General features: G+C 37.9%; 1 protein-coding gene across 11 annotated transcripts in view; it reads left to right on the top strand.

The window, feature by feature from the left end:
• Nucleotides 1-25479, top strand: part of PLEKHA6 (pleckstrin homology domain containing A6) — a 161327-nt gene that overhangs the window by 20809 nt on the left and 115039 nt on the right. For 4 of the 11 annotated variants that reach the window (XM_072424673.1, XM_072424638.1, XM_072424599.1 and 1 more), the window contains exon 1: nt 10427-10587. The exons of 3 other annotated variants lie outside the window; for them this stretch is intronic. The gene's annotated coding sequence lies outside the window, so the exon portion shown is untranslated. Of the gene's footprint in view, nt 1-10425; nt 10588-25479 lie in introns of those variants that run through there. 4 more of the 11 variants (XM_072424657.1, XM_072424647.1, XM_072424680.1 and 1 more) reach the window with 2 other exon arrangements.

The raw sequence follows: 25479 nt of genomic DNA, 5'->3' as shown, positions 1-25479 counted from the left end.
TCGTGTTTTTCTGTTTAGTAGTAGTCAGTTTTCTGATCAAGCTGTACTGGCCAAGAACATGCTGACAGAAGGATAGAGGAAAGAGGTGACTTAGTCTGCTTTTGCTCTTTTTTTGCCCAAACATTTTTAAAGTGTGGATAGTGTGTGGTTTGTACTGCCTATCAGAGGAAAATTAGGTCACCAAGCTATCAGGGCTTTGTTTATCTCTTATCTCTTTGTAACTATATGAATAAAATAGTAAGGTTGGTAAAATATCTCTCATATATGTGTTTCAAATTTTAGACAGCTGACTAGTCCATTTTTTTCATTTTATTTTTTTACTGTAAAACAAACAATGTTGCTATCTAATATGAGCTAGGAATTGGTGTGTTTAACCAAAACAGTGTCTATTAGTGTGTTTATGAAGCATTTTTTTAAGTTGGTCTAAAATAATTGGGTTTGACAGCCTGTCTTTTCTGATTTATCAGTCTCAGACATTTTCTGCTGCAAGGAATGTTGTGAACCTTTCTTAGCTCAGTTTTTTTTATCAACCTGCATCTATGATATTGGCTTATTTGAATGACAAACTGGCTGTGTGTACCCATGCAGTTTAAACCAAGACCAGTTGTGGTCAAGTTACTTTTATAGACCCTCTTACAAATCAATTTTTACACATCTGGGTTTCCTGTATTTGCCTTAAAAAAGTGCCACATTGATATTTTCCACAGTAAGAGACATGATAGGATATCAAAGGAACAAAAATGAACAAAATGACAAAGGAAAATGAACGGGAAAAACTTTAAGAAGTCATGCTAAAGAATATTTTGCCTTCGGTTAATTTTTTTTTTTTTTTAGTTTACAAAATTCAGACTTCTGTCTGCTGGGTCCCTGAGTGCTGCATAGTAAGTTCCACCAAGTTAGACACTGGGGATTTAGACAGTGTTGCTTGTTATGTAAAATCAGTGCAAGAGAGATCTGTTTTTTTTCAGGGCACCCTGTACGTACCTGCATACTTCAGCTGTCTATAAGTTGTGACCTGCTTTACTATAAATATTTGTAAACTCGTAACAATGTACACATACCTAAGCCACATACATGATTACAATTCTTTTGAAGAATATGAGTGCCTTTGGCCAAAGTTCAGACCATGGTCCAGAGTTGTCCTTAGTACTCACTTGGACCAAATTTTATCTTGATTCGAAAAAATAAATAACCATATTTCAGGTAATGGTAAGATTTTCTTAGTCACATCACTTAAATTTGATTACACCATAGCACACAAAATGTTAGGTTGTATAATGCCCTTGCAATTTAGGCTTTTACAGCAGTTTTGCCTTGTCTAAATTATTATTTTTTTTAAATAGTATGGAGATAAATGTCAAAGATTCTAATTTAAAAAAATGCTGATAAAAACTGTTCTGTCCCATATATCTCCAAGATAGATTTGTTTAGGAGACCATTTAGAGTGTTTAGTTTTTTATGAATTATGGTTTGCCATCTTATAATTTGCCATCATTCCAAAACTTCGAAAAGTGATGCTTAGTAAATGTAACAATATTTTTTTGGGTCCTTGTCAACTCCCTATTGTTATTCCACAAGGCAAGGCTGGTCTCTGGGTGCACATCTGTCTGAAGTTTCAGGATTTAACTTGACTGCTGGACATGCAGCCTATGAGTGAACAACAGGGGTAGTATATCTTCTCAGGTCTTGGATATACAGTAGCATCAGAAAGTTTTCAAATTAAGCTAATAAGTATTCAGACCCCCTTTACTTTTTTTCAATTTTGTTATGTTTTATCCTAAAGCTACAATGTTTTTTTCCATTCATCTACACTCAGTCCCCCATATTGATAGACAGAAAACAGTGTACAACTGTACATTTATTAAAAGAAAATACAAACATTGAAATATCACATTTACGTACTACTTTGTTGAAGCACTTTTGGCAGCAAGTCTTTTTGGGTATGATGCAGCCAGCCAGATTTGCACACCTGGGTTGTACTGTACCATACACATTCAGCCATTGTACTGACTATACTGTCAAGCTTAGTCAGGTTGGATGGGGAATATTGGTGGACAACCATTTTCAGGCCTCTCCAGGTCATATTGGAAATTGAACCTTTGGCCAAGTCTGAGGTCCTGAGTTCTGTGGAACAGATTTTCATTGGGGATATCTCTGCACTGTGCTCCATTTAGTTTTTACTCAACCCTGACTAGTCTCCCAGTCCCTTCTGCTGATGCTGGAACTATCCTGCTTTATTGTTGGGATGGTAATAGTCAGAAGATAAGGAGTGCCTGGTTTTCTTTAGACAAACAGTTTTCTCTCCTAAAGGTGCGTACACACTTCCAATTTTTATCGTTCAAAACGAACGACGAACGATCGATTGGGCAAAAATCGTTCGTGCCCCGAAGAGCTTACAATCTAGTAGGTGAGCCTAGCCACTGTCTGCAGTTTAAAATTAATATTTGTTGGAGGACTTAAAATATTATCTATCCTGTCTGTCAATCAGCTGTCTACTTTTAAATGAGTTAAATGAATACATTACCACAGATGGTATGCTGAAAACATTGTCTATTATGGGATCCTATTATGGTGAACACAGTTTGGAATTCTTTGGTCTAGGGTTTGCTGGTTTTCATGGTCTTAATGTTTTTTTGTGTTTATTGTTTGTGTCTTTTTTTTTGTTTTTTAAACTTGATGATTATTTTTTACTGTATTGTAATGCAGTAGCTAAAATTATTGTGATCTCTGTTTTCTTTGTACATATTTCAAATGTTTTTTTTCTCCCTAAGTTTCTTTCATTGTTTTGTGTCCATCACAATTTTTGTTTTTTGCTATGTTGTTGTTTGAAGGTGTCTCGCTTTTCTAATCTCACCATGCCTACTTTGCAAAAGATGTGTCCCTAATTTTAACCTACCACTTTTAAAGAAAAAGTGTTATGTAGAAATATAATTAATTTTAACATTCTATTGAGCAGATGAATTCAATGGATTTTAAAAATGTCTGTCATTTTACATATTCCGTAATTCTACGTTATGTGAGTGCTGTCAGTTCATGCATTCTGTTAAAAGAGAAGGTATGTAGACAGATATCATGTGTTTATACAGACTGTACGTGCAAAACAGTCAGCAGGTGTGCATTTACAGTTAACCAACCATGTTAGGTATTCATGTCTTAGTGTGTAGGAACAATATATTTTAACATGGTGTTAAACATCACAGAACAAGTCCAACTGAATGTGGCAAACTATTTCTGGCTAAAACTGTATTCTTTACATTTTGACAATATTCCATTGAATATGCAACTTTCTATTTAAAAAAAAGAACTCTAAACCCGCTTTAACGAGTTAGGTGATTCTAGATTATTAGATCATGCACCTGTAAAAAAAACTGTAAATGCCAACTACAAATGGCATGATTGCATTCTGAAGCAAGTTATCCCCCCCTCGCCACTTCATTGGCTCAAAAATACAAATGCAACTCCAGTGTCCTACACGAAAGCATGAGGCAGGCCAGAACATGAAGATATTATGATTGACACACTATTTGCACAGTGGTGTGCTGTGATTTGGTGATCCCAGAACATTCTGGAAATAGTTTGCAGATGCCAACAGCTGCCTTGCTAGCTTATCTCACTGTGTTGCTTTATTTAGACACAAACATATGTATGTAAACTTAGTCCATATGGAGAAAACAAATTCTTTTTAAAGACAATATTTTGGAAAAGGAATGCACAGAAATGCTTGTTTTTTTTTCTAATGAGTATAGTAGCATTCATGTATAACTATGGCTGGGCTTTACTTTAAAGCTTAAATACCCAGTTATATTCTGTGCTACTAGAAAAGCATCCAACTTTTTCTTAAAGCAATCTATAGTAGTTGCTGAAATTACTTACTGAGGGAGCCTATTCCACATTTGCACAGACCTTACAGTGAAGAATCTTTTCCTTATCCAGAGCTTAAACTATCGCTTAAACGATCGTATCTATTGTGTGTACAATATCTACGAACGATCGTGTCGTTACCTCTATGTGCAGTATCGGTGCTATACGATCGTTCATATATATCGTGCAAGAACGTTCGTCGTTCGTTTTCCGACGATAATAATTGGAAGTGTGTATGTAGCTTAAGGAAGGGAAAGAGTAAGGGGGAGGGTAACAACCGCTGCAATACACATACAGCCATATACCAGGATTGTAATATAATACATAAAGATGAGTAACAAAATAAATAGTAAAAATACAACCGTTGTCAGTCTATTAAAGCCAACACATAATATGCATGTAAGATATATAAATTTGTTTTAAACCAGTAATTTGGGGGATAAGTTATATCTAAACAGAAAGGTTCACCTTGGAGTAAATTGTCACATCTAAATATCCAAAGTTTTAAAGGTATATAAACATTTACTTAGTCCAAAATATTTAGCAAAATCACATAAAGCTTCAACAAATCGATACCACTAATAGATGTAAATACACATCACCTCATTCAATCATTAATTTCAAAAAAGATTGAATCTCTGGAGGATTTTTGTAATAGTCCCAAGTGTTCCATGGCTTCAGTCTCATTCACTTAACAAAACCATTTTGGCATAGAGGGGGATACAGCTGTACCCCAATGTCGAGCAATAACCCTTTGCCCTGCTGTAATAAAATGATGCAGGAGACCTTTCTTGATTCATTTGAGGGGGCCAGGTAAAATATCTAAGAGAGTAATAGTAGGGTGTGGGTATACATCTGAATCCAATATTTGATTGTGTAGGTCAAAGACTCTCCTCCAAAAAGAGTGGATGGGTAGACAAGAACTCCAAATATGTAACACAGAACCTTGGGGATGATCACATTTCCAACATTTAGGTGAGTATGTCTGATCAATTCTATGAATGTTCATTGGGCATCTGTACCATCTACTAAGTATCCTATATAATCTTTCCTGATCTTTACTGGATCTAGGCAGCTTATGTGTCAGTGTAGAAGATTTTTCTATTTGACTGATCGAAATAAATACCTATCTATCATTTAGTAAAATGTTATGGAAATAGGCTACATCACGGCTGCCCACAATTTTGGTCTGCGAGCTACTTTTAAAATGACCAAGTCAAAATGGTCTACCAACAACAGTATTTGGACTTAATCACTCCTGTGCGGGATAGGGTTTATTTTGAAAAACAGGGCTCCGCGAAACCTCATCGCGTTGTCTTTGCGTTCTACGGGTACGTGTTGGGCACCCCTGGGCTACACCATGTGTCACTTTCTCTGATTGTAAGAGAAGTTGCTCAAATGGAGTGGGTGCTCGGACTAGATTAGAGGCTGGTTGTAAAGTGCGAATATATGCTTGCAATTGACCATAAGCCAGCTAAGCTAAACCTTGTAGCTCTCGAGGTATCCGAAGAGTTTTAAGGGGAGGTAAAGCTCCTTGGTGTAGAGTCTGCCTGATACGTGGGTTTTCCGAAACAGGAACCTGACATGTGCCAACGCTGGGGTAAATTTTGGATGATTAAATAATGGGGTCATTGGACTAAGTCTCATAGACAATAGGTAAATATAAGGAGAGTATACATCAATAATATTATGTAAGATATAGCCTCAGATGGGCTATGATGCCAACGCTCGATACAGATATGTGGGAAGGAGACAAGGCGAAGGGTTTTTTTGGCAAACAGTAGGTTGTATTGATACTTTCTCATAATAAAAAGAACAAAAAAATCACTGATTGTTATTCTTACAGTAGAGTCAGTGTTAGTAAATTAGGTCATAAATGAACTAGAAAGTAGCCATTGTATCAAATCCATATGCGTAATTACTTGCACAGATTTGCATACGTAAGACCGTAGTACCCAACACGTTTTGCCCAATGTAGCCCCTTCCTGATACGCTTTCCCTGAAATACACAGACTGTTGCTGCAGCTGCAACATCAGGTTACACAGGATCATGCTCCCACAGCACAGGATCAATCTAAGGCAGGGACATTTCTATAACCTGGTCCTTTATAACCTGGTCAGCTGTCACCCCCTTGGTGATCCAACTGTACTGCATTCCTACTGCATTCCATTTCATTCCTTTGCCGGGAAATATATGCTATCAAGTATGTGTGTATTGCTTCGGTTAAGGTTCCACCTCATGTTGAACCCTTGCGCCAGGGAGACAGCAAGCCATTCTGTTGAAGCGATCTGGGTGACAAACTCTTCTATCAGTTCTCCTCATCATAGAATCTCCTATGAAAACCAATTGTCTATGCCTTCCAGCATTGCCTTCCCCACTCCTACTAGATGTGCTGCTCTCCCGGCTGTTAGGGGTAGCAGTAACATCTAGGCATGCCACCACTGGGTCTGCCACCTGCACATCTTCACATAGCTTTGCAGATTCCTTAGGGTGCTCAAACACAGGGCTGGCCTTTCTTTCCTGGGAGCCTCTACCAGTCCCTCTAACTACAATAACCCAGCTCCCTACATGTTCATCCTGATTAACCTCTCCACCATCCACGTTTAAGCCATTAACTACCTTCACAGTGAGCAGGAGACCCTACTCAAGGTGATCCAGTGGTTTCAGTGTCACAATGTGTGAATTATAAAAGATTACAGTTTGTAGTTTCTTTAGAGTAAACTCCTGTGTTTTCTAAAGCTGCGTACACACTTCCAATTTTTGTCATTGGAAAGGATCTTTCACGATCCTTTCCAACGACAAGGGAGTGCACGATGCATGAACAGTGCTGTACATACAGCACCGTTCATGCTCTATGGAGAGGGGAGGGGGAGAGCAACGGAGCGGCACCCTGCTGCGCGCTCTCCCCTTCCCTTTCATTAGGATCGGCTGTCGTCCATCGTCCGTGGATCCGGCAGGTCGGTCGTCCGGACGATGGATGACACCGACTGTACACACGCCAGATTTTCGCCCGATAATTGGCCGATGCCGATTATCGGGCGATAAAAATCTGACGTGTGTACGTAGCTTAACTCACTTATTCTCAGCCATATTATCAGTACTTCATTACATAAGGTTTAATGGGATTGGTAGTTTACTGTTAACTGTTAGTTGTTGACAAAAGAAAAATAAAATTGTTTTGCAGTCTGTTCCACTCACAGGAAGTGACAAAGCATTTCCAGCAATTTTTGCACAAATTTTCTGTACTTGCCCCTAGTTTAAAAATTGAAACCATATGCAGCCACTACAACTTTGAATTGGTAAACTACAATGTACTACATCTCTGCACTACATGCACTTTACCACATTTTATCCTCTTTTATACCTATACTGTTTTGTTAACACTGCTGTAACTACAATAGCTGTGGCATAAACATAAGCACAGGGTCTCTGTTTTAAGAAAAAAAAGTATACTGTTTGGGAGATTGAAGTGCATTTACATGTGAAAATTTCTGTTTTGTGTCTACTAAATTAGAAAATATTGGTTCTGGCCGTTAAAGGGGGCAAAGAAGAAATAAAAAATTATGAACTAAATGTTGTCATCTCTCTAATTTTCTTTTGCTAAATTTCTCGTTCCATCCAATCTCACATATTTAAAACATTAAAGCTAAAAATTTTGTAGTTCCAAGGTAAGAACTGGGGAGAGTTACTCTTCTTGAGGTAACATAAGTATTGTGCACAAAACAGTACAGCTTTAAATTTCTGACATTTGTTTTTTTATATTTTCCTGAACAGATATACCAGAACACTTTCAATGGTATATATACCTGCCCCAAAGAGAGCAAATGAAAGTAATTGGATTTACATACATTTTATCTCTCCCTTCCTCTAAAACTTTCATTGCGAACACTCGCCATGTGGTTGGTAAATTAGGCTAAAAGTGTTTAGAGGTGGCTCAAAGACTTATTATTTCAGTTTGTATATTCTGACACGTGATGCTGTTAACCCGATTGTCACAGGCAATGGCTCTTGTGTGCCATATTATTAGGTCTAGCCCTGAATACTTCTGTGATTTTACATTTCAGACTCTGCCTTGTAATGTGGTTAACATATGCCCAAAAGGATTGTTGTTGATGTGAAGAAAAAAGATAATGAAATAACCTATATGTGTCACAAAACAAGAAATCACCTTTGTTTTTTTTGACTTTATGATGGCTTTGTGCGTGATACAGAATAGACATAGCAAAGTTTTCACGCTTCATTATCTTCTATATATAAAGTTCACACTGTTTCAAAAGCATAAATCTATTTTTTTTTTTTGCTTAGTTAGTGTTAGGTATTTAAAGAATCTGGAGCTCTGTCGCCAAGTTCCACTATGCTTAGTCACTGTCTAATTTTGTAACATGTTGCCCTTCCAGCTCACAACACAACACATGCAAATGCATTTCCATTATTATGTTTTAGTGTGGTGGCTTATACGATTTCTTTGGGATCCAGCTGCAAACAAGCCAAAGGGGGACCAGATATACATTTAAAACATGAGGACATTGCATTCCAAATGTGTAGCATAAAATCAATAACTAACATTCAATCAACTAATAGAAACTGAGACAAATCATACATTTTATTGTTTTAAAAGGCTTTATTTTGATATTACTTTCTTTTGTAATGCTTTTGGACCTGTCTGTCTGTGTGTGTGTGTGTGTGTGTACATATATTTATAAAAAAACAAGCGTTCTTTTGCACTATAAAACAGAATGAGAAAGTGTATCAGTTAGGATGCAGAACATCGCCAACAATTCTGTAATTCTCCTCATGTTTATCTGCTTCTCTCCCCTTTTTATTGTTATTATGTGCTTGCAGAAACACAGTCACAGAACACAAACATTTACAGCAGACAAACTTCATACATATCATCTTTGTATTGGTGCAATGCAAGCTGTGATGAGTAAACCTGCTTGGGTTCAATTTATCAGGGGGTTTGGCAAATCCAAACTCAGCTGTGAATCCTGTTCAAGTTTATGTGGGCAAAAAAAATTGTTCTTTGAGGCTTCAAGGGTGACACACAGGAAACAAACATTTTTTAAAATTTTAGGCTTTGGTATTGCCTTAAAGCTGTACATGTGTTATGGAAGATAAGTAGTTTTAAGGGCAGTCTCCACAACAGCATAATCTAACAGTTTGTATTTAGCTGTGGAATAGTTTTTCGGGTAGTTTTAGCAGAAACACTTTTCTTGGCCTGCTTTGCAGCTAATTGCCTTTGGATTTACTTTTGCATATTAACAATTTAAATAGTAATTTTGTAAAACTGTTCTCTGTAAACTTTCTATTGTCGTATAGATATGCATTTGTAGGCATAAATCTACACTCCTAACTAGGTGGAAGCAGAGCTGTGTGTGCTGCTAGTTTGTAGGAGAGACCTTGCTGGGTATAACCTCTTTCTAAGCCTTTAATTGGAACTTTCATTAAAAAAAAAAACACACCTACCTTTACTTTCCAAGAGCCCCCAATCCCTCTGCATTCAGATTCCAGTTAGTCCCAAGTCATTCCAGATTTTTTCTTCTTTCTGGAGCGGGAACCTGTGGGTGCTGCCATCTTCTTCCTTCTTTTCCTTCACTTGATCTTGCACTGCCTAGGTGCAAGATACCCAGTTTCCGGTAAATGTAGTGAAAAAAAACGTGCCAATTTCACTGAGCATGGTTGAGATTGACACTATTTTTTTACATTCTGGGAGAGCAGCCCAAAGCCACCTGGAATACATGACATATATATCCCAGGAGGTTACAGGTTTGGCACAGGTTTTGGTAGTAAGGGGCCCAAAGTGTGCTAAGAAAATTCCAATATCATTACACCACCAGACTGAACCATTGATACAAGAAGAATGGATCCATGTTTTTACTGACCTTCTCTTGTCCAATTTTGGTGAGCTCATGCAAATTTTAGCCTTAGGTGCCTGTTTTTAGCTGGCAGGAGTGGTACCAGGTGTGATCTCCTGCTGCTGTAGCCCTTCTGCTTCAAGGGTCAATGTTTTGTTACAACAAAGCTATGCAGAAGAGCATGTGGTTATTTCAGTTACTGTTGTCTATTTGCTCGAACCAGTTTGGCCATTCCTATCTGACCTCTGGCATCAACAACGCATTACTGCCCAGAGAAATGGCTCTTACTGCATATTGTTCCTTTCTTTCGTATGGTACTCTGTGAACTCTGGTGGTGCATAAAAATCCTAGCAGATCTGCAGTTTCTTAAATATTCAGACCAACCCAACGTTGTCCATTCTGATGCAAGGATTAAACTTCAGCAGGTTATTTTGATAATTTTTATATTACTAAATGATTTGGGTTGCTGATAAACTCATCAGCTGTGTGCAGACTTTGGACTGTAAGACTTCTTTTCACTTTCCCTCTTGCAAAAACTTTTATTCCCTTTTCACTTTCCTTCTTGCACGGCTTTTTTTTGCTGTGCTCAATTGTTTTTAACCCGCTGACACAACACAGGCAATTGCAAGAATATTCTGGTGGTATTCTGTGTTGACAAAGTCTTGTGATGGGAAGGAGACAGATATGTGCGTGCAGAAGCTGAGAAGGCTAGCACTGATTTATGTAACCACATCCTTGAGTGACTGCAGATTAACTTCAGCGTTCCACCCTCCTTATTCTCAGCATATGGCTAAAATGACAGTGCCTCAATTCAAATATCTTCTTTGGAAGCGTTATCGGGAAAGGCATGGTTTCTCTTCTTGGCTCAAGGTGAGGTGACTGCAGTATTTTTGTAACTTACATTTAAAGCACAATAAAACCAGAAGCTTACTAGGCATTTTCCCTGGTTGTTTTTTTTATGTCATTTAGCTCTGAGCCTCTGCTGCAAATACTGTCCACTCTCATACCGTCCGGCAATTAATAAATATCCAGCCACTACTACTTTAGCTTAAGCTGTACAAACAGATTTTTAGCACTAGTTGACACAAGCATTATTTAATAACACTAAAAAACACAGATACTGTGTTTGCATGAATTTTTGGGGGTTTTTACATTTTTTTTTTCAAACCAGGCTATGTGGCATAAAAATAGTAGAAGACTCTACAGTCTTTAAGGCCCTACAACTTTGTCAATCTTTGTTTTAGAGCCCCTTCTAGAATTAAGAGTTCAGCTGACTTCAGTATAACACCTGTCAAGAAGAGGAGCAAAGAAAGTGCCAGATACACAGTCCTATGGGGAAGGGAGCCTTAACCAGGCAACTCCCTACCATTCCTTCTCTATGCTTTACATTATTACCTCCTTTTCTCTATCCTATATTTTACATGTTATATACCATTTTTATCCTGAACCTACTGCCCATACACCTGACCACTGCATGGTGTACTTTATATTGTATGTTACCTATTGACCAAAATAAGTTAAATTGCTAAAAAACTAAAGAATGTTAGTAGCACTGTGATAAATAAAGTGATGCTATATGTTCATTATAAATCATGTACATGGTATATATTAAAAGCGTGATTTTACCAACCATTTATTTGGTTGGTTTCTTAAAGAAAACAATGCTTTACCCTCCTTACTAACATTCAGTTTGCAAAGTGTCTGCTTAAACTAAGTTTAAGTAAAAAGGTAAATTGAAAATTGTTTTTGCAAGCAAATAGTGTTTTAATCAGGCTCTTCTTTAAGGTAGACAAAGTGTTAGCTCTATAGTGTCATATCTATATCCAATATGAAAAAGCATTTGTAATGGAAGAGTGACATCACCAGAGCTGATTCCTGAAAGCCTTTGACTTCCACAGGCAGGATTTTCAGTGTTTGTGTATAAAACTCTGCAGTAATTTATTCACAGGACCATTTGTGTCTTTTGCCTCTCATTGGCCAGATAAATGGTGTGCATTGCAAGAAAAAAATGGGTTTATTATGATGTGTAAAGAGATATTATAATAAATTAGTTGAGGCCATAGCTTTGCCTGTTGTCTTAGATTAATTATGCTCACCTACCTAATATTGTCTGAGTACAAGTGAAGATGGCTTAAAATTGTTTAATGCTTGTAACAATAGTGCTAAAATGACTTGTGCTGCCCTTCATTATTGATGTTGGTCTTCAGATGTGAGAGCCACAATAGAAAAGTTTCCATAGTTGCAAATTTGAATGACAGGCATGGGGGTTAGTCCCTGTAAGCAAGATTTCTATTGCTTTTGAGAGAAGTCAATGCTATTTATAAGGTGTGAGCCTAGGATCCTAGGTCCTCCATTGAAAGTTTTGATGCCAGTGTCCCACCCACAACCCCAAAGGTCAGAAAGAGGAGTGATGGGGGCAGAGGGAGCAAGGTATGCTAGACATGCATTCTGCAACAAACATTTGACCCTTGCAGTTCCACTGAAAGGGAATATTTCGCCATATGTCCAGACCTTTCTGTTTTTATTATTTACCTTAATTTAGCCCTAATGATATAATTACTGGGTCTCTATGCCTTTCTATGCAATGCAGGCAAATTATGGTTGTTGAGCTTAGGACAGCCATTGTACACAGTTTTCTGAGATGTCAGCACTCAGTATAATGCCTAGCTACACTAGTGACAAATTGTGTAACATACACCTAACTGCATCCATAAAGTCTATAAAATTGTGGTAATGCAGTACAGATGTATGGTGGTTCTATAAACAGGTCCAAGTGTCTATGTGCATGTTTATGGACAGTGGAAGCACTGGCACACATAGCGTATTATAAAGATTGTAGAAGATCTTTAGCTCACTGCCACTTACTTTTTGTACAGTCTGCATTGAGAAACCAGCAGCTTAGCACGTAGATTTTAACATTAATGTGTTAATTTCACCTCTCTTACAAGACATGTACTTTCTTCCTAGGCCAACAGGTAAAAAAGAAAAATATTTGGTCAATAATCTGTGATGATGTTTTAGGGACAGAAGGACACACAAGTGCTATACACACAGATCCATTCTGTTCAATAGAGAGGGTAGAGGGGAGAATGAATGAGAGGCACCCCTCTGCGCTCTCCCCCATAGGAAGGTCATTCATCAATCTGCCCTGGAATCAGGGTACAGATTTACATGTCAGATTATTCATCTCGGATGACATCTGGGGTATGTATGTAGGCTAACAACCACAATAGAATTTTATTGGATTCATTGAAGAATGGTAGGGATATGAGAGGTAGGAATAAGAGGTTGGGAGGTGATTTCTGATATGCTTAATGAGGAGATTAATATAAACCTGTAAATTGTTGTTCTAGCAGGAAAGCAGTTCTCTGAGATATGACAATTATACCTGATCTGCCAGTGTACACAGAGTACAAGGTTTTTGCTGTAGGTGGGACTGCTTTGGCTGTGTAAAAGGTGTTTTGGCGTTGTACAGTGGATTTGCAGCTTGGGCGGTTCTTAGTATCAGTGTGGAACTTGTCACTTCAACTCAAGCTCATAGGTGAACAGGTGAAATTCAGGGGGAAGGTATAACAGCTGTACTACAATAAACACGTGTGAAACATGAATTTATTTCAAGCAGGGGCTACATTCTTGTGAGGATTCGGATGTTTCTGCATGTAGAAACTAGTGCACAAGTCTTTGGACTTTACCCATTTTATCAATTATCAGGCATACTGTATACATATGGGTGTAACCAGCTTTCTACTGTATTTGCATTGTTACGTGATTTTACAGGTCTGTTTTCTTATCGTTGTCAATTTTATTGCTGCATTTGTGTTGTCAGAGATAACATGTCAGTGTCTGTAAGTTCTGTTGTGTCTACTCTACTCTTTGGCTGTAAAATTTTCTGAACCTGAAATGGGAAGTTATAACACTGTAAACCCTAATGCTGTTTGATTTTCAGCTTGTGCCTTTAATACAGGGGTCCTTAACTGCAGTGTTTAGTGTATTTTGTAAACCATTGTTCACTTTATTTATTGCTACCTATTAATTAAACACTACAGATGAGTGTTAAACCTGACCCTTGAGGACTGAATTGAAGACTCCTGTTTTCAATGTGTATGTATAGGCATTTTTTATAGAGAAACCGCTGGGGATTTATGTTTTGATTTTTTCTGTTGGGGGGACTTCCCTTCAGTTTCTGTTATATGGATTCAACAGCAATTGAGACAATTTCTCTTCAAAGAGGAGGGAGTCCCAAACCACATGTAAAATGGTAAATGAAGGGGAAAAACAAGAACACTGGGGCAGGTGATCTGTCACAGTTATGTGACATAAGGTTCCCCTGTTCACAGAATTCTTTTACTTAGACTAAGCAGGGAGAATTTTATATATTCTAGTTAGGAAAGATATTCTTTCTCACGATTTAGGGTGAATGTCAAACCCTAAGAATAATATTGTAGCAAGAAAGGGACTAGGTAGCAGAGGGTTTTCTTGGCAAAAGTCTATTTAGGTTTAATGTTTGAAATAACGTAGGTAAGTATGCAGCTAGATAAGGTACATTTCTCATACAATTTCTGGTCCATGTTATCCTGTTGTGGGGGGTTTTGGACTCAAAACTAAACATTTAGCTCCTGTGACACAGTAATAGTACAATAGTCCTAAGATGTGCAGCCCAGAGAGGCAAACCACACTGTGGGCAACAATATTTGCATTCAGCTGCAGCCACAGTACAGATCTCAAGACTACAACTGCTGTGACCAAAAGTCATGCTTCTTCTGCAAATCATGCGACAGTCTGCAGCAGCAGCATTCACAAAAAAGGTACAAGGGTTCACTTAAATGATAGGCCTGTGGCAGACCACTGAGGCTCAAGTGATAATCTCAAGGTCTATAGTTTTTTCCTTGTCTTTGTTTGAACATGCATCATTATAATTATTAGGCATACATATCTAGATATCCATGCGAGCTGGAGCATTATTGTATAGATTTATGGGTTAATAGAAAAGTAAACAATGTGTGTTTATTTTCCTTTGAAAACATTTTCCCTGCTCCTTGAAGTAAAGCATGAAGTCTGTCAAAATTGGTTTGTACATCTATAGGGTGTTTTTTTGAATATGTTACCTATGACATTATTATCATTTATGATTATTTGTATTAATAAACTGTATTCATTATAGTGCCAACATATTACACAGTGCTGTACATAAAATAGGGGTGGCAAAGGACAGACGAATAGAAACAATGATACGGGAGCAAGAGAGGACCCTGTGCTTAAATACTATTTGTAAATCATATACCTTTTTAAACCTATGTTTTATGCTGTTACTTTTTAAATTTGTGAAATGGCTGTGAGATTTTTTATAATAAATCTGACAGATTGTTATCCCAAATAACTATAATTTATTATTTGTTGCAAACTGGGATAAAGCCTATGTTTGATCTGGGAACTGCTGTATCCGACATTACTTTGGTATGTGAGAAATGGGATCCTGAGAGGACGTAACACAATATATACCTTGACAGTTTGTATCTGTCATATAAACACATACCCGTGTTTCATATACTGTAATACGTATGTCTGTGTTTCTAACAAATGCATTCATGTTTGTGCCTTGTTTATTAAATAACATTACATATTCATTGGTGATTGAAACCTAATCAGATGCGCTAATGAAAATATGAAATACACATTTTATGTTGGAAAGATATACACTGTGATTGTAGATAAAAAAATAAGTAAATTTATCTTATTTCTTTTGTTTACATTTACTTTGAATCTGAATTTGACTAGTTAGGTTGGGCTCAAAGTGCATGGCAGAGGCATCAGTATTGATATTGATATCTATTGTAGTGCTCCGTGTTACATAAAATTGTACATTAGACATTTTTGATCCATTTTTGGGTGTCTGATAACCCATTTACATGACTGCACTGACTTAACACACTTTACCTTTTGTGTTAATGGAATTATATGTGTTAATTCAACAGTGTAAATCCAGCCTTGTTGATATAATTAAAATAACGTAAAATTTATTTTACCTGCTTAGAAATAGGAAGAATTGACTAGTACCTAGCTTAACATTTGGGGAAAAAAAGTGGGTTAGTTGAAATTTTCCAAAAATGGGACTGTAGGTAAAATGTTTTCCCTCTCTTTGTAGCATCTTTTGAAATCTTTACGTGAAATTAGCTTTGTGAACTATTATGAGCTATGCTTCCTGCCAGTCGGGGAGCTGCTGTACTTTTCAAGGCAGGGTGTGCATGGTAATTAATACCTTCTTGTTACCTCCAGAGCCGTCATTCAGCTCCTTTTGGTATGAATCTTCCTATGTTGTCAGTCAGATTAAACTGTTATTGATGCATCCGAGTAGATATTGTGCCAATATGTATGATATTTACAGTGTAATGCTGTTCATCTAGAAAACAACTTTTGATATGTTTTTAATGTGTCTTGTGTAAGGCTACGTACACATGCTCGATTATTGGCGACAAACAACTGAAAGATAAAGAAACGAGTGCTGAATATAAAGACCTGTTATGGCCTATAGAGAGGAGAGGGGAAGAACGATTGAGCGGCACCCCACTGCTGTCTCTCTTTATGTTTATTGTGTATTGAGAATCATCTGAAGTGTGTACATAGCCTTAACTTTGTTTCTATAAAAACTGGATTTAGCATTTACCGTATTTTCCGGCATATAAGACGACTTTTTAACCCCGAAAAATCTGTGCCAAAGTCGGGGGTCGTCTTATACGCCGGGTACCGGTACTTACCTGCAGCTTGCTTCACGTCTGGTGTCCCCACGAGTCGAGTCCCCGCGAGTCCTCCTGTGCAAGCTGCACAGGAGAACGCGAGCCTGCACAGGAGGACTTGAGCCTGGATTGGATCTCCAGTGGAGAGCCTGGATTGGCTCTCCACTAGAACACGCCCATTCATTAGGAAGGAACACGCCCATTCATTCCTTAGAACTAGTAGTGTACAGTTCCTTCTGCCTCTCAGTTCTCGCACAATAGCGAGATCTGACAGGCAGAAGGAACAGTACAATACTGGGCGTATAACACGACCCCCAACTGATTGGTTAGAGTGGGGGGTCGTCTTATACGCCCAGTCGCCTTATACGCCGGAAAATACAGTATGTTAATTGCTTTAGATGCAGTATATCTAAAACATTTAGATTGTGGATGTAAGATTTTTGTAAGAATACAAGTTTGCATGCTTTGGTGTGTTTGATGCACATATTTAATAATGTGTACTAAATTTAAGTTAAAATTTTTTGCATGTAAATTTTTTCATGTAAATAAGATGCCAAGGTACCCTGGTGGCCCAAACTTTGGACCCGCAATAAGTCTAAGGCTACGTACACACGTGCAATAATTGTCATTGCAAAATGAACGATTGACGACCAATCAACTATTATGCACGATTATTTTGAACGATCGTATAGTGCATGATTCTGTACATTGACTGGGCCAATGCAACACTTTGAATTTTTTTTTAATTTAAATTATTTATTTTTTATATTTATTTTTTAGCCATTCAGTTGTAGATTTGCTCTTGTGGGTTGGCAGTTGTCTTGAATGTTCTTCCTTTGTAAATATTCTTTTTCACTGTAGTTGTAAATGTATGGAAATTGCTCTACGATCCTTCCCAAATCGATGGGTAGCAGCAATTGCTTCTCCTAAGATCATTGCATGTATTTTCTTTTAGAGAGTGTGTTAAACACACCTGAATGTCTCACACAAACGAAACTGCTTTTTAGAGTTGGTCAGACTTAAGCTGCGTACACACTTCCAATTTTTGTCGTTGGAAAGGATCTTTCACGATCCTTTCCAACGACAAAGGACTGCACGATGCATGAACGGTGCTGTACATACAGCACCGTTCATGCTCTATGGAGAGGGGAGGGGGAGAGCGACGGAGCGGCACCCTGCTGCGCGCTCTCCCCTTCCCTTTCATTAGGATCGGCTGTCGTCCATCGTCCGTGGATCCGGCAGGTCGGTCGTCCGGACGATGGACGACACCGACTGTACACACGGCAGATTTTCGCCCGATAATTGGCCGATGCCGATTATCGGGCGATAAAAATCTGACGTGTGTACGTAGCTTAATTGATAACACTGGTCAACAAATATGGTATTGGTTTCGCTATATTGGCTCTAGTTTTTGAAATAACCTTAATATTGACCTCATTGAAAACTAATGAAACATGAAAATTAAGCAAAATAAACTAGCTATGCCTACGAATACAAAATTTTGTTTTGAAATACTTGATGTCAATATTGTCACATTTACCTCTTCCCCTCTAAAGCGCAGGCATCTCTATCCTGTGCATGCGGGCAGTTCTGACTCTGGCCGTGCCTTCATTCCCAAGATTTATAAGCTTCGTCCAACTCGCTGGCCAATCTGGAAATAGCCTCTTAACCATCCCTGGCTTTTTAAATAGTTCAGATACAGCACTCAGCAATTGTGCACTACAGATGCCAAGCCCCTAGTTCTGTTGAACTAGTTCCTGTACACCTGTTGGCTAATTCAGTGTTTCCTCTGTCCGGCTCCTGCGTTAACCGCTCAATGGCCAGTCTGTTGGTTTCCAGCTAACTTCCCTGTGCTGTTCCAGTGTTCCTGTCTGTCTGTGGATTTTCCTGTGTCACCTGTGCTTCTTGTTGCTTCCATTGTTTCCTGTGTTCCCTGTGTCCGCCCTGGCAATTGACCCCTGGCGTGTGACCTGATCTCTCTTGCTTGCTGCCTGCCTTGGCCCTGGCCTTTCTCGACTATACCCCTGCTTTGTGATTTGGTACCGTGTTTTGCCCACCTTGGTGTGTCAAAGGACCGCAACCTTGGCCGTTCTCAGGGCTCACACCACCTCTGCGCAAGCCATAGCGCCCCCCTGGTTGCCCTGTCTCCCTAAGCGTGACAAATATATTCTATGTTCAGTATATTTCCAGAACTAATCAAAAAAGCACCTTTTTTCATGTTTTCCCTTTGGAGGCCATGTCACTTTTTTCCAGTGATTCTGCTCTGCTCTACTATCCCAAAAGCAGATGAAACATGATAACTTTGTGTATCCACTTTGCTGTCCATGTAGGAAGATCACAATTTTTAAATCAACACATATGGACCATTGGTGTTCATGATAGCAAAGCTTTTGTAAGACCATTTTGAGATTTTCATATTCTTCTTTAAGTTTTGTTGAGTGACTAATTGAAATTAATGAATAGCAGTTGCCATTATGCAGTAAAACAGATTTCAAACTTCGAGTGGAACTGTCTATGAAAAGCCGCCAGTCTTCTGCTCTATATTCTGGTACTCCCATATGGGCTAGTACCCCAGGGATGTTACAACAGTTCACAAAGTCTCCAGTTTTCATTGAAATACGGTAGGATTGTTAACTTTCTTGTCCTATAAACCGTTATTTTAACTTCTGGTTCCAGACAATTATTTTCTTTCAGCCTGGATGCTAAAAGTTCAGATGCTTGTTTTGACAGACTTAGGTCACATATTAAATCATTGAGCTTTTCTTGGGAGAACTGCTGGTTTGATCAAACACTTCCTTCATATTCACTTCACTGCTAACTCCTGGATTACACTCCAAACCCTGTATATCCTCCATGTAAGATACAGGATTATCAGGGAGTGTACTGAACACTGGTATGGGAACATCAGCACCAGGTCGTCTTGCTGATTCCAAATCAGGGTACTCCCACTTGTTTTTCTTGTAACGAACCATACCATAGGTACACCTATTTCAGATTTCCAGTTTTCCACTGATGTAGCATTCTACACAAGTTTTGCATACCATATGAGGAGCCCAATACTTATCTTGGTCCCTCAGTTTAATACCAAAATATGCAGGATATGCTTGTGTAGCCTTGCTATGAGGGGAGGGGGGTCATGTAAATGACCCTCACAAACCTGGCTATGGCACTAACCTGTAGATAACAGAGAGGATCCCGGGCCTATGCTACGTGGAAGATTGAGGATACTAATAAAGTTGGCAGTGCCTATACCCAGGACAAGGGTCTGTCTTATATTAACAGTAATATAAAACAGCACCCGAGGAACCACTACACCCAGCATACAACATTAACCATTGCAGCTAAATGAACACACAAGTTGGAGTATTTGAAGGCTTTATATCTCAAAATAGTAATAATATTTACAATCAATAAACATCAACGAGTACACATAGCCTGAGGAGAATTGTGCACAGATATACCCGAGTATATATAAAGTCTATAACCACAAATACCTGATGTTTGTAGCAAAGATGTCCTGATGAGATTATCCTGAAAACGGCAACAAGCCGGCAACGGCAAAGGGCAACTTGCAATTGGGCTGTGTATGCTGTGATCCTGCAATGCAGGGATGCAGGCAAAGTCTCTACAGTTCAGGAACAATCTATCTGCACTACCACTTAGACCCTAGCAATCACACTAATCTGCCAATGCAACTGGACCTCTGCTACCTATAGGCCATCGGATGCCTAACCTATGCTAGATGTAACCAGACAGAGGGTGCAGATCAGCAAAGATAACTGAAAAGCATAGCCAATTTATATTTGTGTATGTAGCTGATACACTGACAGTACGGATTTCCCAAAATGATCTCTGATAACAGATATCACATATACCCTATCAATACAGGGGGTAATGATATAATACTGCACTACACACGGCAGTCAGTGTGTTCTGGAAGGAATGCAGGCACTTACTCTGGCTGAGCACATGTTCTCATCTTTGCCCCTGTACTTCCTGCATTTTCTTATATCTTGATGGGGTTTCTAAGGCCACTATCAGGGGCAGGAAACATTTCAACAACTTTATTGGATTTTACAAAGTTACAACAGCTAGCAGATAGAAAAAGACAGTACCCTACACTTGTTTAACAAATTCTGTAATGTTTCTTCTCGGTTTTTGCTAAGAATATTCACCACAAATGTAGCAAAGTACATTAGGGTCATTTAACCCCCCTAGCAGTAATCCCGAGTGTGAGTCGGGGTGCATTTTACTTGCGATAAGTCTGAGTCACACTAAGAAAAATCCCACTTACCTTGCTCTGTTGTCGTCCCCCTTCGTCCTTCTGGTCCCCGCAGGTGCTGGGGACACGTTTTCTCCCTCGGATCTCTAGGCACGAAGTGAAGAGCTGAGATCTACGGGGTTTCTTTCCCGTGATGTTGGTGCGGGCGCCAGTTCTTGCAGGCGGAGCGGCGGGAAATTGGGTTCAATACAAAATAGCTGTACTGAGTCCAATACAAAGAAATCTTCATATAATATATATATAATTATATTATATATATTTTTATATGTTACTGTACAGTAGTAGTAGATTAATTACATTTTAAACTTTTTTTAACAGATTTTTCTTTTTAAGTTTATTATTAAATTTATTAACTATTGGACATATTTTTATTTATTTATTTGACATATTATAGGGAGTTATGCCTAAGAATTATAGCCTACAATGTAAAATAAATTTCCATGCAAAAAAATTGTAACGCTTTTTGCACAGAAAGTTGGACAGGATTAGAACGCTAGGTAGGTTAAACAACTTCTTCATTAAAATATTGCTACATTTATTATATAAAATGCAAAACATCGGTGTAAATAAAGATTGATAATAATATGCTGTTTTAACATTTGATGTTAGTAGAATCATCTATTCAGATTCCTGTATCACAAGAACTAGAGCCAATTCAATTAAACTGTCATTTCTAGATTTAGCAGACCTGAAATACACTTAATATATTGAAAGTTTTTTTTTTTTGTTGAGCTGTTTAATCAAGTAAAATTTCTAAACCATGTGTAAAAAATAACACCCTTAAACTTCCATAGAAATTAGTAGGGGACCCAGTATCTATGGAAGTTGTAAGGGTGTTAATTTTTCACACATGCTTCAGCGTTTTGACTTAGTCTTTCTTATTTAAACATGGTGTAGCTGTGTACAGGACCTTTCAGTTTTCTGTTTACAGATTGTGGTATGTAGCTATAGCTCACCACCAACTTCATGTGTTTACAAGTTCTGCCTCCTGATTAGCATGCACTATTGTCTACTGTAATGCAGAGATGATTCAAAATGTAGTCTTGCAATGACAGTCTATGACATTCTAAATTGGGTGTCTCATGTTTCACATATGATTGACCCTCCCGCTTACTCATACATAAGAGGTATTCAGTGCAGTAAACACATTTCGCAAATAAATAAGGTAATTTGTCTGACACTCTGATTATATACACTGCTTGAATTCAGCTATCAACATGACAGCTATTCATATTTGCTTTTTTAGTTTTTGATTTGGGTGGACTTTAAGTATCCTTGGCAATCTTTAATTGTTCTCCTCCCCATTGGTATTTAGTCATGGGAAAGAAGTACATCCTCTTTCAATTCTAAGATTTCACGTATCAGGACATAATCGAAAAAAATCATCTGGTCCTAAAAGTTGGTAAATACAACCTCAGATCAACAACAAAACCTAACATTTTACTTCAACATAAACTAACATAAAATACCTTATAGTTTCTGGGTTTATATACACTTTAGCATACCTGCTTTATAAAATATTGGAATGCAGTCCACCAGTGCCACCAACTTTGCTGGAATGAACACAAGCTTTCTAATTATTTCAAAATGAGAAACTGAATAATAATAATATTTACAAATCTATTTAAAGAAGCGTGTTGGTTTCAATTGCCATGTTTAATGAGTTCAAATACAAATTTGTTTAGTGTCGTGTAGAGGTCCATATCTATAGGTAGTTATAAGTATTCTATTAGTTTACAAGGTACTCAGAGTGCACATCTGTCAAACTTTTCTGCCAAGCTGCAATTGAGGTCCGTTGTGGGCAGATTTAACACTAGAACCAGTGTCAGGATAGCTAAAAGACTTCATGATAACCTCAAAGGGTTGACCCATTGGAAATATCACATGCAATGCTACTACAGCATCTTTTTCTCCATTATCGCCAAACCATGCATAGGCTGTTTGCTGAATCACTTTGGTGAAAGAACGCTTCTAAGGCTTTTAAAGAGTAGCTCTTTTGGGTAACATATTTTTTCATGTGTGCATGCAATTTTGAAGGTTGACATAACTGACATTTATTTATTCGGCATAACCACATATTTATTATTTAAAAAAAAAAATTACTTTTTAAATGTTTTTTTTTGCCGAAATATTGGGATGAATAAAAATTGGCATCACTCAAACAGTAACCCATTTACTCCCTGAAGCACTTTTCCCACTCATAGACATCCCTCCACTATAGCCTTACCCCTTTGCTGGTAGACATCTCTCCAGCAAACTCATGTCTCATTTACAGGTATCACTCGCTCATATCATAGCTTTTCTGCACATACTGCTGTATACACTACATACACTGCCTGTTGTCATAAATTTCTCATTCCTGTACTGCAAATAATGCCTGCTGGCCCATCCTTGGCATATTTCTACTTTACATACAGCCTACTATAATACAGTCTGTACACATATTCTGCAAACCTTATTCACTAAAACCGTTCCCAAACAATGGCTGCAGTTGGAGGTGAGAGGTTTACTAGTAGTATTAAAAATATGATTTTTCCTCTGGTCTCCCAACAGCTTGTCATTCAAGGTAACTGTCAGCACTTTCTTTTTTTGTTCTTTTTTGATCAGTAAACAGGTTCCTAGGCAGCCACTAGCACTATGCAATGTACATGGTTATAGAATATGCAATCAACTACAGCAAAACTTGTAATTTGGTCATATGACAGGCTTATATGGCTTAGCTGATGGCAAAGAACCTACTGTTAAATGTAATGGGAAAACATTTTTTTTAGGTATATACACAACACTAATACATGCAAAAAAAGGATTCTCCAGTTATTTTGTGGTACCATATATAATTTGAAATTGCACCCCAAGACACTAAGACAGTGTGCCTGCAATGCCACAACCCAATCTCTTTTTAGAGAGGTGATCGGTTACAATCACCTGTTCTAGTAATATCTGTCGGAACAGAAATTGTCCTTTCACTTTTTGTAGTAGGTATAGAAAACAAATTTGTCCTGTTATAGTGAAAGGAGATTTAAAGTTTAAAGATCTCTTCCCATTTCCATAGTATTGTAGCAAAAGCTTTGCACTGCATGTGTTAGCACAGTTTTTTCATATTACTACGGTATTAGGGCTTGAATCTAGCTTAGACTTTAAAATAAAAATGCTTTGGCTGGGTGTGGTTGGAATTTGGCTGGTTGAAAGATAAAGAACTGTAACATCTGTCTTTAATTTTGCTAGCACTGGTGTCATAGTGTGTCTAAGGATCAGTTAATCTGAAGTTCCAGAGGTTCTGTTGGATTGATTTAGTAATGTAACTAATTTATTGAATTAAATATGTATTTTTGTATGGTGCAGGAACAACATAACTAAAATGTGTAGAGCAGACAGAAATATACTATGCTACACACAATGGACATAAATATCACAAGGGAACATGAAGGATCAATGTAAAGGTAGAGAGACACTATAATATTGTTGGAGGAAGCACCATTTAGCTTTTAGTAATCTGCAGCACAAAGTCATAATTCTTAGACGGTACTTCAAATACAGTGTTTTAAAATTTGAGGGACTAGTAACATAACTATGGACTTTGTAAAGTGCTGCATAATATGTTAGCACTCTATAAATATATATATAAACTAATAATAAAACTGAGCTAATTAACAGGTTCATTTGAAAGCTAGATCTCAAAGCTTGGAATGGAAGCCTAAAAATTCAAAATTCATTTCTGTAATTGTTGTTGGCTGTAAATGTGCAGCTATCTGACCTCTTCTTCCTTTTAGCTACCTATTAACAGACTGTTGTAAGACATTTACTACCTATTTTCTATGACCATAAGATCTGCCCCTTCTCTTGTAGATAAATGTTTTCCACTGTAATACAGAGATGCTGGGAAGTGTAGTCTGGCATGTACTGCTCTTCCCACGTTGGGTGTCACATAGTCATATGTGATTGACCCTCCTACCAACTAGAGATGAGACAAAATATGATGTAGTCTGCAAGCACAATGATAACACAACAGTGGATATTTCCCATTACTGCACATGCCATACTGGTATGTGTAGTGATGGTGGGGAGGTTGTGAATGCAGGTTAGGATGTGTTGCTTGAAAGAGAGAAAATTGGTGCCATTTAATGTCACTCTGTCTTACTGGATGAGTGAGCTTACCATTCTCAGGGGTGTTTCTCCACTCCTACCTATCCTGCATAGTGATTCTGGTGCTGGCAGTTTTTCACCAGTGCCCTTTCTATCCCTTAACTGCAAGTGGTTAAGTATGCTAGTTAAGGTCTAGTTTACATGAACATTTTCCCCAGCATTAAAACAGCACTTCTAAATGCTCATTTAAAAAAAAATTCAATCTATTCAGACATGCATCTATACATTTTTTTACATTGTGTTTTGAAGCTGCAAAGAAAAAGCAGCCAGTTGCAGCTGGCTTAAAAACTCAGACTAAAAAACTTATCAATGCCTATATATAAATCTGTTAAAAATTGTGATCAGTTCCACTGCTGAGAATGAACAACTTAGATAGAAAATATGGTCGCTAGATACCTTTTGATGGTTTTTTAAAATTTTCTTTTAATAACCAGATTGTACCTACAGCCCAACTTACAAATTCTAAGAACTTTTATTTTACAAGAGGTTGTAAAATAAAAGATTTACACCTACCTTCTCAAATGAACACTGCTCCACTTTTTTACTGCCCGCTCCGCCAGAATGATGTAAATTGGAAACCAGTGGGAGCTCTCCTACAGTTTACTA

Source organism: Pyxicephalus adspersus, chromosome 1 (genome assembly GCF_032062135.1).
Source record: "Pyxicephalus adspersus chromosome 1, UCB_Pads_2.0, whole genome shotgun sequence".
Taxonomy (NCBI): domain Eukaryota; kingdom Metazoa; phylum Chordata; class Amphibia; order Anura; family Pyxicephalidae; genus Pyxicephalus; species Pyxicephalus adspersus.
This window is presented reverse-complemented; position numbering and strand designations above follow the sequence as displayed.